The sequence below is a fragment of the Equus asinus genome, chromosome 4 (assembly GCF_041296235.1).
Source record: "Equus asinus isolate D_3611 breed Donkey chromosome 4, EquAss-T2T_v2, whole genome shotgun sequence".
NCBI lineage: Eukaryota > Metazoa > Chordata > Mammalia > Perissodactyla > Equidae > Equus > Equus asinus.
Window position 1 is genome coordinate 108,676,764 of NC_091793.1, and position 13,995 is coordinate 108,690,758.

Genomic DNA, 13,995 nt, shown 5'->3' on the forward strand with positions numbered 1-13,995 from the left:
GGCTGAATTCTGGAAGAAGAGGTTGAGTTTTTTTCCACATCCAGGCTAAGATGGTTAGGAGGATGTAAATGCCCTAACAGCCGTTGAGGAGCTGGGAGGACAAGAAGTGTGCAAGGCCAGGCTCAGGAGTGGAGGGGCCCTCCCCAGCCCCACATCATACTGTGAATATTCTCCTTGGCTTTTCTCCTGTGAAATCTTCCCCTCTGTAAAACCTCCCAAGGATGCCAGTGCCACAAACTCCCCTTCCCTGAGCTGCTCAGAGAAAAAAAGCAGAACTTTAGTCCATCTCAATTGTGACTCTGTGAAGAAAGGCCATTCACGTGTCCCATGAGGTTCACTGTGTATTTCTTTCCCTTCCCCATCAGATGTAGCCCTCAGGGCTAAAGGGACCCCATTTTATCCTACGCTCAGAGCAAAAAGTAGTCACTTTCTAAGCCACAAATTCCAATTTTTTAAAAAGACTTTAAAATTTCTTTCATTGTTGACACTTAGGGATGTAGGTAGGTTACCTTTGGTATTACCAAACCCAGCAATTGATTTATTTCTCCAATGATTATTAGAGGAGGAAAGAAATATTAACTTATGCTAAGAAGCAAAACAAAAACAAAAGAAGAAAAATATTGATTTACAGATCAGCCAGTTGTGTGTGTCAAAAATGCAGAAAACACTGTCCAGGGATAGGATAAAATGGGGCCCCTTTAGCCCTGAGGGCTACATCTGATGGGGAAGGGAAAGAAATACACAGTGATCTCCATGGGACACATGAATATCCTTTCTTCACAGAGTCACAACTGAGATGAAGAACTAAGAACTGCTCTTCAACAAAATAGAATTTAACGCCAAAGTTACTCAGAGCTCTGCTTTGCCTCTAAACGCATAATTCTGTCATCTTCACAAAGCAACCCACAACTCTAATATGTGATTCCTGCAGTGGAACTCAGGGGTTTTTTAGTGCTTTCAGTGACTTTTAAAACCACAGAGTGAGCAATTTTTTTCTAAAGTACTTCCTAATCCACTTCCAGCATTCATCAGCAAATATCTGTCACCATTCCTCCCGGTAGTAAGATACACAAATTATTCAGGAGGCTTGCAATCAAGTGGGGAGAGGGGCATCTGAACAGTAACTCCTAGGCAGCAAAAGGGAGGCTTCAAATAGGAATAATTAGAGTTACGGAGCGGAGTAGGAAGGTAACTACGTCAGGAGGGGTGGGGGTGTGGGATGTGGCTGCACACAGAAAGGCTTCTATTAAACAAGAGCCTATAAATACGTTAGTACTTTAACAGTTTAATAATAACCACTATTAGATACCAATATTAAGAGTTTTAGATACAATCATTATTATTTGTCTCTAACATGTCAAGAAAGCTATTCTCCCCTCAAAACAGTTAGAAACACTGCACTTTACTCTCAGTCTTATATGTAAATGGTATTTGACCTATGTGTTCAAAGCATCAGCAACATGCGATTTCTACTGGCTAGGGAACATAAAAAGGCAGTTAGATTCTAGAAACCAATTCTCCCCCTCCAGCCATGCATCCAGAGCTCACATTGTTTAGCATCTAAATTATCGAGAACTGGGAGAATGAGGTAATGATCGTGCCGTTGAAGAAAAGATAGTCGGTATAGTTCTGTATTAAACCAGCAGCAGCTTTGCGGGGTAGGATGTGCAGTTATCGGTGGAAACAGAATCGTCCTTTCATAAAGCTAAGTTAGAAAAGAAGTTCACTGGCATTTTTACTATGGGTAGATTATTCTATCTATTCATCCATTTGCACCACAAAACCCCATACACCGGACACACACATACACACACGCGCACACTCGCATTCTCAAGAGAATTGATGCATAAATAGTATTGCTATAAACGAGATAGCAACCGAGAGTCATCTGTATTGTATGTAATGTTATGAAATCATTAATGCATTCTGCAAGTTCCTATCCAGGCATTATAATATTCTTTATCATATGACAGGAGACCAACCTTCAGTGAATGAGAATCACAATCCCCCGCTGCGAGCCTTAGAGGAAATGGGCTTGCAGAAACACAGTCCTCAACTCCTGTAGACAGTATAAGTCACTCACCTGTGAACGGGAACTTGAGGAAGCCAGAAGAAACAACGGACTCCACTGTGGAGAGTCAAAGGGTTTTACAACCTTTTCCGACTTCAGTTTTCATCGTTATAAAGCACTGAACAGAATTCAAGCTTTTTCGAGAACGTTATCTATTTGCTTAAGGGTCAACGCCCGGAAGGCCAGCCTGAGCACAGTTCAGTGACATCTGAAGAAAGGTTGAACATGCTTAAAACAATAACCCCAAACACAGAGTGTACTCGGAAGCCCATTGCGAGTACACTTTGCAAAGTGTAGTTTGGAAAGTGCTGACTCACCTTGGAAGGAGAGGCTTTGGAAAGTGCTGACTCACCTTGGAAGGAGAGGCAAGACGGGGCAGCCAGCAAGAGCACCGGGATTCTGGCTATGTCCAACTCTTCTTCTCAGAGGCCTTTATTTTTGAAAAGTTACTTAAAAGCATAAGAAGACAAAAAAAAAAAAAACACCTTTAGACTGTTCTCAATTTGAATGATTACTCTTGGAAAATCCTTAGGTTGCAGCCCGTGAGTACATTCTTAGGTGCAGCCCCAGAGTTTCACGGGAACAGATAACCTAAAAGAACACCCGGAACAGCCTTTTGCTGGAAACTCTGAGTGCTCAGATGACCCTTGCACTCTGGCCTGAACAATCGATAACCTCAGGCTCTACCCACCAGATGAAGCCTGTGTGAGTAGAGATTAATGATTTTTTACGAAGTTCAAATTAACAGAAATCCAAATCAAATAAACACATACAGCTTCTCCAATGGCTTTGTGCCGCCGGTATCTGTTCTTCTCCCTTCTTGTTAATCCTTCCATTTTCTCAAATGCTCTTATTTTTTACCTATCTCCCTGCCTGAGCTAACCTTTTGCTAAGTGTGCCTCACTATGATGAATAGCAGCTAAGATTGGTCCAGTCCTTGCTGGGTACCTGGCTCAGTTGAAGAGTTTTCTTTGTACCATCTTATTTGGGCTTCTCAACAACCCTAGGAGGTAGGTGCTATCATCATTATTCCCATTTTATAGCTGAGGAAATTCGAGTATGGAGAGGTCTTACCTCTCATATGCACCCCAGGTCTTACCACTCATAGGTCTGGAGCCTTTGGTCCCGACCACTCTGTGCTAACCTTCTTCCACCCCATGCTCTGGAAGTCAGTCAATAGGCCAGTGCTTCTCAGTTTGTGAAAAATAAGATCAAATTAAATGAGAAGATCACATTGTCTCCATTTAAAATTTTTCTGCCATAAATTTTCCTTTAAAATTTAGTATCTACTACTGTTTATCTCTATTGGAATCTATATACAAGATGGTTTACGATTTAGCCCCAAATTTTGTGTCGTTATATTTTATGTGTTAAAATTTCAATATGTCAAGGTCAGAAAAGAAAAGAAATTTCTAGATATTCCCTTATCTAAACTGGTTTGAGAAGCCCTGGGATGGGTGGACTTCTGAGTGATAATACTGGGTTTGGTACTTATTAGGACCCAGGAAAAAGATACTTCTAAGACTCATGTCAAAGAGCACACTGCCTATGTTTTCTCACATTCAAGTTTTAAATCCATTTTGAGTTCATTTTGGGGTATGGTAAAAGATAATGGTCTACTTTCATTTGTGACCATGGCTGTCCAGTTTTCCCAACTCTATTTACTGAAGAGATTTTCCTTTCTCCATTGTATGTTCTTGATTGTTTTGTCAAAAATTAGCTGTCCATAGATGTGTGGGTTTATTTCTGGGCTGTCAGTTCTGTTCCATTGAGCTGTGTTCTGTTTTTCTGCCAGTACCAAGCTGTTTTGATTACTATAGCTTTGTAGTATATTTTGAAATTAGGGAGTGTGATATCTCCAGCTTTGTTCTTTTTTCACAGGATTGCTTTGGCTATTTGGGGTCTTTTGTTGTTCCGTATAAATTTTAGGATTCTTTGTTCTGTTTCCGTGAAAAATGTCATTGGGACTTTGATAGGGATTGTATCGAATCTGTAGATTGCTTTAGGAAGTATGGACATTTTAACCATGCTAATTCTTCCAGTCCATGAGCACACAATACCTTTCCATATTTTTGTGTCTTCTGCAATTTCTTTCAACAATGTTTTGTAGTTTTCAGTTACAGGTCTTTCACTTTCTTGGTCAAATTTATTCTTAGGTATTTTATTCTTTTTGTTGAGATTGTGAGTAGGATTGTATTCTTGGATTTCTCTTCCTGATATTTCATTGTTAGTATACAGAAATGCAACTGATTTTTGTGCATTGATTTTGTGCCCTGCAACTTTACTGTATTTGTTTATTATTTCTAACAGTTTTTTGGTGGGTTCTTGAGGGTTTTCTATATATAAAATCATGTCCTCTGCCAATAGCTTTACTTTTTCCTTTCCAGTTTGGATCCCTTTTATTTCTTTCTTTTTCTTCCCTAATTGTTCTGACTAGGACTTCTAGTTCTATTTGAATAAGAGTGGCGAAAGTGGGCATCCTTGTCTTGTTCCTAGTCTTAGGGGGATAGTTTTCAGTTTTTTACAGTTGAGTATGATGTTAGCTGTGGGTTTGTCATCTATGGGCTTTATTGGTTGAGGTACTTTCCTTCCACACCCATGTTATTCAGAGTTTTTTTAATCATAAATGGGTGCTGTATCTTGCTGTATCTTTTTTGTGTGTTGTCCTTGTTTGGTTTTGGTATCAGAGTAGTGTTGGCCTCATAGAACATGTTAGGAAGCATCCCCTCCTCTTCAATTTTTTGGAAGAGTTTGAGAAGGATAGGTATTAAATCTCTTTGAATGTTTGGTAGAATTCATCTGGGGAGCCGTCTGATCCTGGACTTTACTTTTTTGGGAGGTTTTTGACAACTGTTTTGCTTTACGCAGTTGGGTGCTCCTGTGATGGGGGCATAGACATTTACAAGTGTTATATCTTCTTGTTAGATTGTTCCTTTTATTATTATGTAATGCCCTTGTTTATCTCTAGTCAGTTTTTGTTTTAAATTTTATTTTGTCTATATAAGTATTGCTACCCCAGCTTTCTTTTCATTTCCATTTGCATGGAATATCTTTTTCCATCCTTTTACTTTCAGTTTGTGACTGTCTTTAGATCTGAAGTTGTCTCTTGTATGCAGACTATATATGGGTCTTGTTTTTTAATCCATTCAGCCATCCTAGGCCTTTTGATTAGAACATTTAGCTCATTTACATTTAAAGTAACTATTGATAAGTGTGTGCTTCTTGCTATTCCATTACTTTTTTCTCTGGATGTTTTTGTAGTTCTTCTCTCTTCCTTTCTTCTCTTGCCCTCTTCCCTTTTGGTTTGATGGCTTTCTTTATTGTCCTGTTTGAGTTACTTTCTCTCTTTTTTTTTTTGTATATTTATTATAGGTTTTTGGTTTGTGGTTACCATGAGGTTCACAATTAATAACTTATGTATATAGCAATCTATATTAAGTTGATGCTCTCTTAAGTTCAACCTCACACACTTTTACTCTCTGCCTGACATTTTGTGTTTTTGACATCATATTTTACCTCTTTTATTTTTGTGTATCCCTTAACCTCTTATCCTAGATATAGATGATTTTAGTACTTTTGTCTCTTGACACTTATACTGGCTTTACAGGTGATTGATTCACTACTTTTACTGTATATTTCCTTTACCAGTGATATTTTTTCTTTGATAATTTTCCTATTCCTATTTGTGGCTTTTTCTTTTGCACTTAAATAAATCCCTCTAACATTTCTTGTAAGGCTGGTTTAGTGTTGATGAATGCCTTTACTTCTTTCTTGTCTGGAAAACTCCTTCTCTCTGCTTCCATTCTGAATGATAACTGCCAGGTAGATTATTCTTGTTAGTACGTTTTTCCTTTCAGCACTTTGAATATATCATGTCACCACCTTCTAGCCTGTAAGGTTTCTGCTGAAGAGTCAGTTGATAGCCTTTATGGGATTTCCTTTGTATGTAACTTGTTGCTTTTCTCTTGCAGTTTTTAGGATTCTCTCTTTATCTTTAATTCTTTATGTTTTCATTATAATGTGTCTTGGTGTGGGCTTTCTTGGGTTCATCTTATTTGGTAATCTGTGTACTTCCTGTACCTGGACGTCTGTTTTCTTCCCCAGGTTAGGGAAGTTTTCAGCTATTATTTCTTCAAATAAGTTATCTGCCCCTTTGTCTTTCTCTTCTCCTTCTGGGACATGTAATGCAATGTTAATACACATAATGTTATCCCAGAGGTCCCTTAGACTGTCCTTCTTCTTCTAAATTCTTTTTTCTTTTTAATGTTCAGCTTGGGTGGTTTCCTCTACTCTTTCTCCCATCTTGCTGATCTTTTCTTCTGTATCATCTACTCTGCTATTGATTCCCTCTAGTGAAGTTTTCATTTCCATTACTGTATTCTTCAGCTCTGATTGGTTCTTTTTTATATTTTCTATTTCTTTGTTGAAGATCTCACTGTGTCCTTCTATTCTTCCCCCCAGTTCTGGAAGCATCATTATGATCATTAGTTTGTACACTTTATTAGGTACATTGTTTATCTCTGTTTTGTTTACTTCTTTTTCTGAGGATTTGTCTTGTTCTTTTATTTGGAACATATTTCTTTGTCTCCTCATTTTGCCTACTTATCTGTGCTTATTTCTATGTATTAGGTAAATCAGCTACTTCTCTCTATCTTGAAAATGTGGGCTTATGTAGGAGACGTTTTATGGGGCCCAGCAGCATGCTCCCCTCCCATCACCTGTGCCAAATGCTCCAGGAGAGTCCTCTGTGTGGGTTGTGTGTGCCCTTCTGTTGTGGCAAGATTGCTATTTCTGTGGGTACACAGATAGGCTGGGCTGGCTCCAGGCTGGTTGGTTGTGAGACCCAACCATGTGTGGCTGTTGTGGGCATGTTTATTGGGTGGGCCAAGTCCCTGGCTTGGCTATTTGCAAAGTCTGGTAGTACACAATTACTGTGGTTTTTCAGGTAAGCGAATCAGGCCCTCAGTGTGGCTGGTTGCTAGGCCTGGGAGGTACACAACTATTTGTTGCAGGCTCCTGGTGTGGCTGGCTCCATGGCTCTGCTGTCCCTGGCTGTCTCAGATGCATTGGTGGGCAGGACAGGCTTCTGGAGAGACTAGTTGTGCAGTGTGCAGCTATTGCTAGCTTGTACTTAGTTGGCGCTGGCCTCTGGTGAGAACTGGCTACGTGACCTCGTGGTGCACAGCTGCCTCACGAGTGCTGGTGGGTGGGGCAAGCCCCAGGCTCATCATCACACAAATATTTCAGACATTGTCAGGTGGAACAGATGTCCTGTGTGGCTGTTTGTGAGGGCCAGCAGCGCAAGTCTGCTATGGGCTTGCTGGTGGGCAGGCCTGGTTCCTGGGGTGGGCTGCCTGCCCTGCCTTATTATGCTTGATTGCCTTACATGCTCTAGTGGGAAGACAGACCCCTGAGCTAACAGGCTAGAGGAAGGATTCCAATGGTGCCTACCAGCGTCTGTGTCATCTGTGTCAGTGCAGATGAACTAGGTCACAATAATGGATGCCACCAGTGTCTAAGTCCCTGGGAATGGGCCCAGCCACCTCCTACCTGTCCAGGATGCACTGTGAGCTTAGTAAGTGAGTCTCTTTTACCAACGGACTATGCAGTTTCCTATCTGGTGTTTTTGTGTTGTTTTCTGGGTCAACTGAGTCTGTGCATGGGCCCTTTTAAGGCAGATTTTCCTTTCTCTAAAGTTCTGTAGTTTTCCTGGGTGTATTTCCCCATCGTTTTTCAAAGCCAGGTATTTGGGATCTCATCTCTCTTGTGCTGGATCTATGGGCTGAGGTGCATAATGTGAAATTCGAATTTCCTGCTCCTCCGGGAAAAGCTCCGTACCTTGGAGATCGCTCCTGAACATGAAGTACCACAGCTAGAGTATGATTTTTTTCTCAGCAGTGCTATATCTCTGCCTCTTCCACTCCTCTTTGTGTTGTCCCTTGTTGTGGAGGTTCTTTTGATCCAGTTTCCAGATCTCTCTCAGAGGAATTGTTCCACAGGTAATTGTGGGTTTGTTGTGTTCATGGGAGGAGGCAAGTTCAGGATCCTCCTACACTGCCATCTTCCAAACTCCTCCTGAATATTTAAATGTGTGCAGATTCATGGCAATACTGTGCAAGGAATTAATTTTATTTTGTGGGTTGTTACCTAAGCACTTTGTCTTCCAAGTCTTTCATTCATAGTATTATACATATATCTTTTGCTTGTTGATTCATCTTCTCATTCAGCATTGCACTTTTGTTCTTTTTTTTTTCACTAAATTGTCTTCTTTCATTAAGAGAGGTATCAGTTTCATCCAAATACTAGGGTGCATATGTGTAACCAAATGAAGCCACAATGAAACCCAAACTGTGTTATTTCATCTTCTATGGCAAAATTGCCTTTATGGCCAACTAGTTGTGCAGCAAAAATGTTTGCAGCAAAATTGCTTGTGGCAAAGATTCTTGAGGCAAAAATACCTAGAAGCTGTATCCTGGTTCTGCCACTTAGTTGCAATGTGATTTTGTTAAGTTAATACTTGCTAATTATTTCCCCCTCATATAGAATCCAAAAGGCCTTAAGTGAAGGGAGGTTTGTGGCCAGGGAAGGTGCTTTGCTCCACAAGTCATCAGGGACCCAGGCTGATAGAGGTCTGCCATCCTTAACACGTGGCTTTTTCAAGGTCTTAACATGTGGCTTTTTCAAGGTCTCCTTGGACAATGACGTCTAGCCGTCACACAGAGGAAAAGAAAATATGGAACATTATGGGTGGACAGTTTCCACAGGCCAAACCTGGAAGTGGCATCCATCACTTCCACCTACATGACATTGACCATGACTCTGTCGTATGGCCACATCTACCTGCCAAAGAGACTAAGAAATGAGGTTTAACTGTATACCCAGGAGGTCTGGTTAGAGGCTAGCCAGTCTCAAGAGGTGGGCTTTGGAATCACAACAATTTGACTTTACTTACTAGTTATGTGACTTTGGGCAGGTTATTTAACCTTCATTACCTTCAGTTTCTTAATCTGCAAAATGGGAGTGGTGATACCACCTTCAAAAGGTGTTGAAGCCTGTGTGAACTCATCTGTGCCATAGATCCTGGGCAAACATGCTGCATGTGGAATGAAAGTGTTCTGGATGCAGGGGCAAAGCAGTTTCTCCTCCAGCAGGCATGGCACCCACCAGTTGACCTGACTCGCAGGGATTATGCCCTAAAATTAGGAAGTTTTAGTTTTGAGTCTGAGATTTCGGTCTATCTGGCTGGCAGTGAAGATACATCCCAGACCCAACCTCCTCCAAGCTGCTGATTAGGTACCCTCCTTAACCATACCCTGCAACCGTAAGTCTTGCTGGCTCTGCCCTGAAAAGTGTGTTTAAGATTCTTTAAATGAACTTTCCCAATCTCATTCTGTCTAGTCAAAGGTGCCCCTGATTGCCCCCATGATAAGATGTCAATAATCCTGGGGTGGAGTCCCTTCCCCATGTCGGTGATATCCAAAAAAGTTGGGCAGGGTGATTTGGCACAGTGTAGTAGGAGAACACTGTGAACCAGTAACCCAAGTATTTTTCCTCTTCCACTTTCTTTCATCCTGTGATTCTCCCCCAGGCAGGCAGCTAGGTGAATTTTGTATATTTTGCCTCTACCAAATTAGTATAAAATTAGTATATTTTAGAATAAAATTAGTATATTCCTAATTTTGTTTTGTAGACATGTAAAAAAGACAAAATACATGAAAATATAAAAGTGATTATCTATAGGTTATAAAAATGTAAATGTAGGTGAGTGTTACTGTATTCTTTGTGCTTTTCTGCATCTTCTAAATTGTATACAATAAGAGCGACCTTGTCTTTTGGTAATATACAAGTTATTAAGTGGAAAGAATGAAGTATATGACTAAAGTAATGCCTATAAGGATGCTTAATAAGATTTATACAAATAGTGATTTTTAAAAAATATATCTGGAGATTCCGGGAGTTCTCTAAATATTAGCTGTGGTTCAGTCAATGCTTTTCTGCCCTGAAAGCCATAGCCTCTGCCAAAAATATGGGGCCCTCATCTGGCTATCACAAGCAAAGTTTCTGTGGATTTGAAGTCTTTGTCTGCATTGCAATCCTGGCTTATCCTAACGCAGACCAGCCCAGGGAGGTGGTGCCTGAAGCTGCTACTCAGTGGTATGGCCCAATGATCCTAAACCTGTAGGTAGCCCCATCCCACTTCAGACCTCTGCCCCTGGGCCCACTTCTTCCAAAAGCTCGCTGTAATCTGAACAGCCTTCAAGATCCCCTTTGGCTCCATGAACAGTCTGTCCCAACCCTATGTCATGTCTGGCCTTGACTCCTGGAACTCCTCTAGGCCCTGCTTGTTTGGCTAATTAGAGTCAAACACTTGACACATACAACACTTCATGATGGTCTTCAAATTGTGTTTCTTTTAAGATGGTCAAGGGGATAAAAGTTAAAAGTAGTGACTTGAGTAACTTCAATATGTTTTTAGATGTTTTATGCTCTCTCTGTAGAATTACCAGCACCGAATAAGACCATTTAATCACACTCTTAGCCGGTTATAGCTTACGATTATCTGAATGAAATACCTTAAACTCCCCAGCTATTTATCTTCTTCAGCACTAAGTATTTGATCAGAATTTCTGTTTTTGTTTCTCTCTCTAATAAGGAAAACTGGCACAAAAATATAGCCTTTATTCATGAGCAAATCTTTTGTAATATTTTTGAGCGTGGTATTTCTCATCTTTCTCTGAGGGCTCATCATCGCACATATAGTTATAAAAATTATGAGGGAACGTCAGCAATTGGAGAAAGGAGAGGAATAGGTGAAATAAACAAAGAAGAAGAAAATCAGAGAGAATCTTGCTATAGAACAAAATTCGTTAGCAAGTGGTTGTGCCTACGGTGTTAAGGAGTCATCTGAACTGTCCAGTGAATTCATTTCTCCTCAAGGAGGGGCAAGCCTACCTGAGACTTTGGGCAGATTGGGTTTTCATGTCTCTGCTTCACACAAGGACACCTCTCTTCTTAAAGTGATGTATCAGTCTTGGAAACCATTCCTTTGGTGACCTAAGGTTATACATAAGGTATGAGTAGTATCTACTACTCCCTCGCTTAAAGCAAGGCAATTCATTCTTAACACAACATACCTTGGCAACAAGGAACCAGTTTTACCAAATTAGTCAACCTGTCTTTGGACAACAATCCAATAACCTCGTAAAACCAAAACCCAGTTCTCTATGTAAGCTTTTCAATCCAAGCAGATGTTAGTAAACTAGTGTTTTTACCTTTGAGGAGAAAAATTGAAGGCAGACACATTATTTTTATTGTTACGTTTGTTGCAGATGGCTGTTCATTGCTCCCCAATTCCACTCTTACAAACTCTGGGTGACCCCTCACTATATCAGGAAACTTAGCTTGTGAAACGCTGCTTTAAAGCAGTGAGCTATCTAGACCTGATTCACTAATTCATTCCTTCTCACTGACACTTGTCTAGACTCACGCTTGAGAATGTCACAAATTTAAATAACAATGATTAAGAATGATTATCTAGGGCACCCTGGTCACAAGCATCAAACCTCAAACTGAGATAGGACAAAATAAAGGACTGGCAGCCAAGTCCAACCAGAATCTGACTCTGATAGAAATGTTGAGGTGGCTGCCATAACGCTAGGGACTCTCTCTCAGTTCAGCCCACGGGTTTCAACAGAGCTCCTGTCAGAGTTCACACTTACCTCTCCCACGATGCAGTCAGACATCCTTACCTTTAGATCACAGCCCATCCCACATTAGCTGACGGCCACATCCTCACTTCCTTATTGGGTATGGAAGGGTGGTTTCCTGCATTCTTAGGAACTCATTTCAGAAGCAAAATTATAATGTGTCATATTTTAAGTTATAAAATTTCTCTCCAAGTCAGACCTCAAGGAATTGTATCTAGTGACCATGAGGTGACATACCAAAAAGTGAAGAGCCACATGTTGACGATAGCAGGGTAGAAAGATAGAAACATCCTGAGCCTTGATGATATGACTGAGCCACTAAAACCAACCCTGAAACTAAATACCTCCAGATTTCATGTAATGTGGAAAAATTGCTCTTATTACTTGAGTGACCATTACCAGGATCTTGTTTCATATGCAGCTAGATATATGCTAATGAATTCTCCTTATATTCCTAGATAGCTCCAGAAACTAAATGGCATCATTACTTTTCAAGGAGGTATAGGCAAACACACACACACAATTTTATACTTTCTGAAGATTTTATCGTAGGGAATTCAGAAAATAACACAAGAGAGTAAGAAAAGGAAAGATGGAAGAAACAGTCCAACTAAGTGACTCTTCAATGATTAATCTCAAATTTTCATTCCAATGACTTCTCATGCCTTCTCGGAGTGATCCCCCACTGAAGTGATTATTAACTTGCCTCTCCTCCCTCTCTTCCCGCTTCCTGATGTGTCACTGCTAGTTCAAATCCACTGTTAAAGCATTAAGCTTTTCTCTCCTCCACACCTCTACTTCCTGGATCCCTTCCATATTATCAGTCTTGTGAAATACCTATACCCAATTCAGTCAGCTATTCAGAGTGACAAACTTTCCATCCTAGAAACAAGGGCCAATTTGTCCACAGCCTCACTGAGAAGGCTCTGATGCTGATAAATGCTGCTAAGACTTACTCAAAGCTGGGATTAGCCACATTTTGGCATGACCTTAACATTAAGCTTGTCTCTCAAACCCCTGTTGAGATACCTAGAACTACTTAGAGCCTGAAAAAAATAATCCATAGTGCTCAAACTGGTAGCTGCAAAAAGCTCACAATTAAGGAAGCTGTGCTGAATGGTTTGGTGGCTGCTGAGTTGTGGATGTGGTTTTATATTGGTGAGATTATAGGCAAGTGTGGCATCATTGGCTATAATGTTTGAGGACCAATCTTTAACATCTGATTATATTTGTTTTATTATTTCGGTGTTCTTGGACTATGTGTGATCAGATAAGTATCTGAATAAAATAAGATAATGTATGATTTAAAAAATACCTACCCCATCACGCATGAAACCCCATTTATCACTTCTGATATCTCCTACTATGTCCTAAATTCCAAAACATTCATGTTTAAATTTTATAATAGGAGTAAAATTCACAGCACTGCTAAGTTCGCACATCCTTCCTCATAATTTCCAGTGTTGCTTCCCAATCATCAAGTTTAAATCTCTAAGCCCCTAAACTACTTATAACTCCCACTCTGGGAAGCCACTTCCTCTTTTCTTCACACTCCCACTGGATTCACATTTTTTTTTATTTCCCCTTGCAAGGGCCTGCAGCTGTGTTTTCTAACACAGTTGTTGGATTTTATCTTAACTCTAGTGTCCTTTGCTCTCATTTTTATTTCGTTCTATCATCATAACATTTCTGATAAATCCCTCTTATATACCCATGGTGTTTTGAACTTCTTAAACAATCCAGTGGATTTAGCTTCTGTCCTTCTTCATTGGTAATTCCTCATTCATCTTGAACATACAGAAGACTCCTCTCCTGCCCTTAGCTCATCTTGGTATTCCATTCCTCCATCCCAGAGCCAAGTCTTTGAACAAAGCAGACCACATTCCTGACACACACGATGGGGAGAACAAGGGAAAGTTAGGAGTTCACTCTCATTGCTGGAATGTGGGCAGGTACCCAGGAAAAAATTATTGCTTGTTACTCCTTGGGAAGAATCAGATTAAGACTTCTTCTGACCTCTAACCCATTCATTCTCACATTTATTCATTCAATTATTATTTATTTATCAATGACTATTAGCTTTGCGTCTTCATAGGCACTATGGCTAGAGATGGTAAGGAAAACAGACATGGTCTCATGAAGCTTATAGTCCGAAGGAGAACCAATAATAAATAATCATACACATAACCATAGAAATGATGATAAAGATCATAAGGT

The 13,995-nt window shown here is 40.2% G+C and overlaps 1 protein-coding gene and 1 pseudogene across 3 annotated transcripts in view; one reads left to right on the forward strand and one right to left on the reverse strand.

Annotated features, from left to right (window-relative positions):
* The window catches only part of ABCB11 (ATP binding cassette subfamily B member 11), an 86,911-nt gene extending 84,321 nt beyond the window's left edge, over positions 1–2,590 (reverse strand). The window contains exon 1 of one of the 3 annotated variants that reach the window (XM_014860545.3): positions 2,424–2,590. The gene's annotated coding sequence lies outside the window, so the exon portion shown is untranslated. Of the gene's footprint in view, positions 1–2,083; positions 2,330–2,423 lie in introns of those variants that run through there. The other 2 variants (XM_014860538.3, XM_070508060.1) reach the window with 2 other exon arrangements.
* A 7,507-nt stretch (positions 2,591–10,097) lies between these two features.
* LOC106842650 (ATP synthase subunit g, mitochondrial pseudogene) lies at positions 10,098–12,980 on the forward strand (annotated as a pseudogene).
* The last annotated feature ends 1,015 nt before the right edge of the window (positions 12,981–13,995 follow it).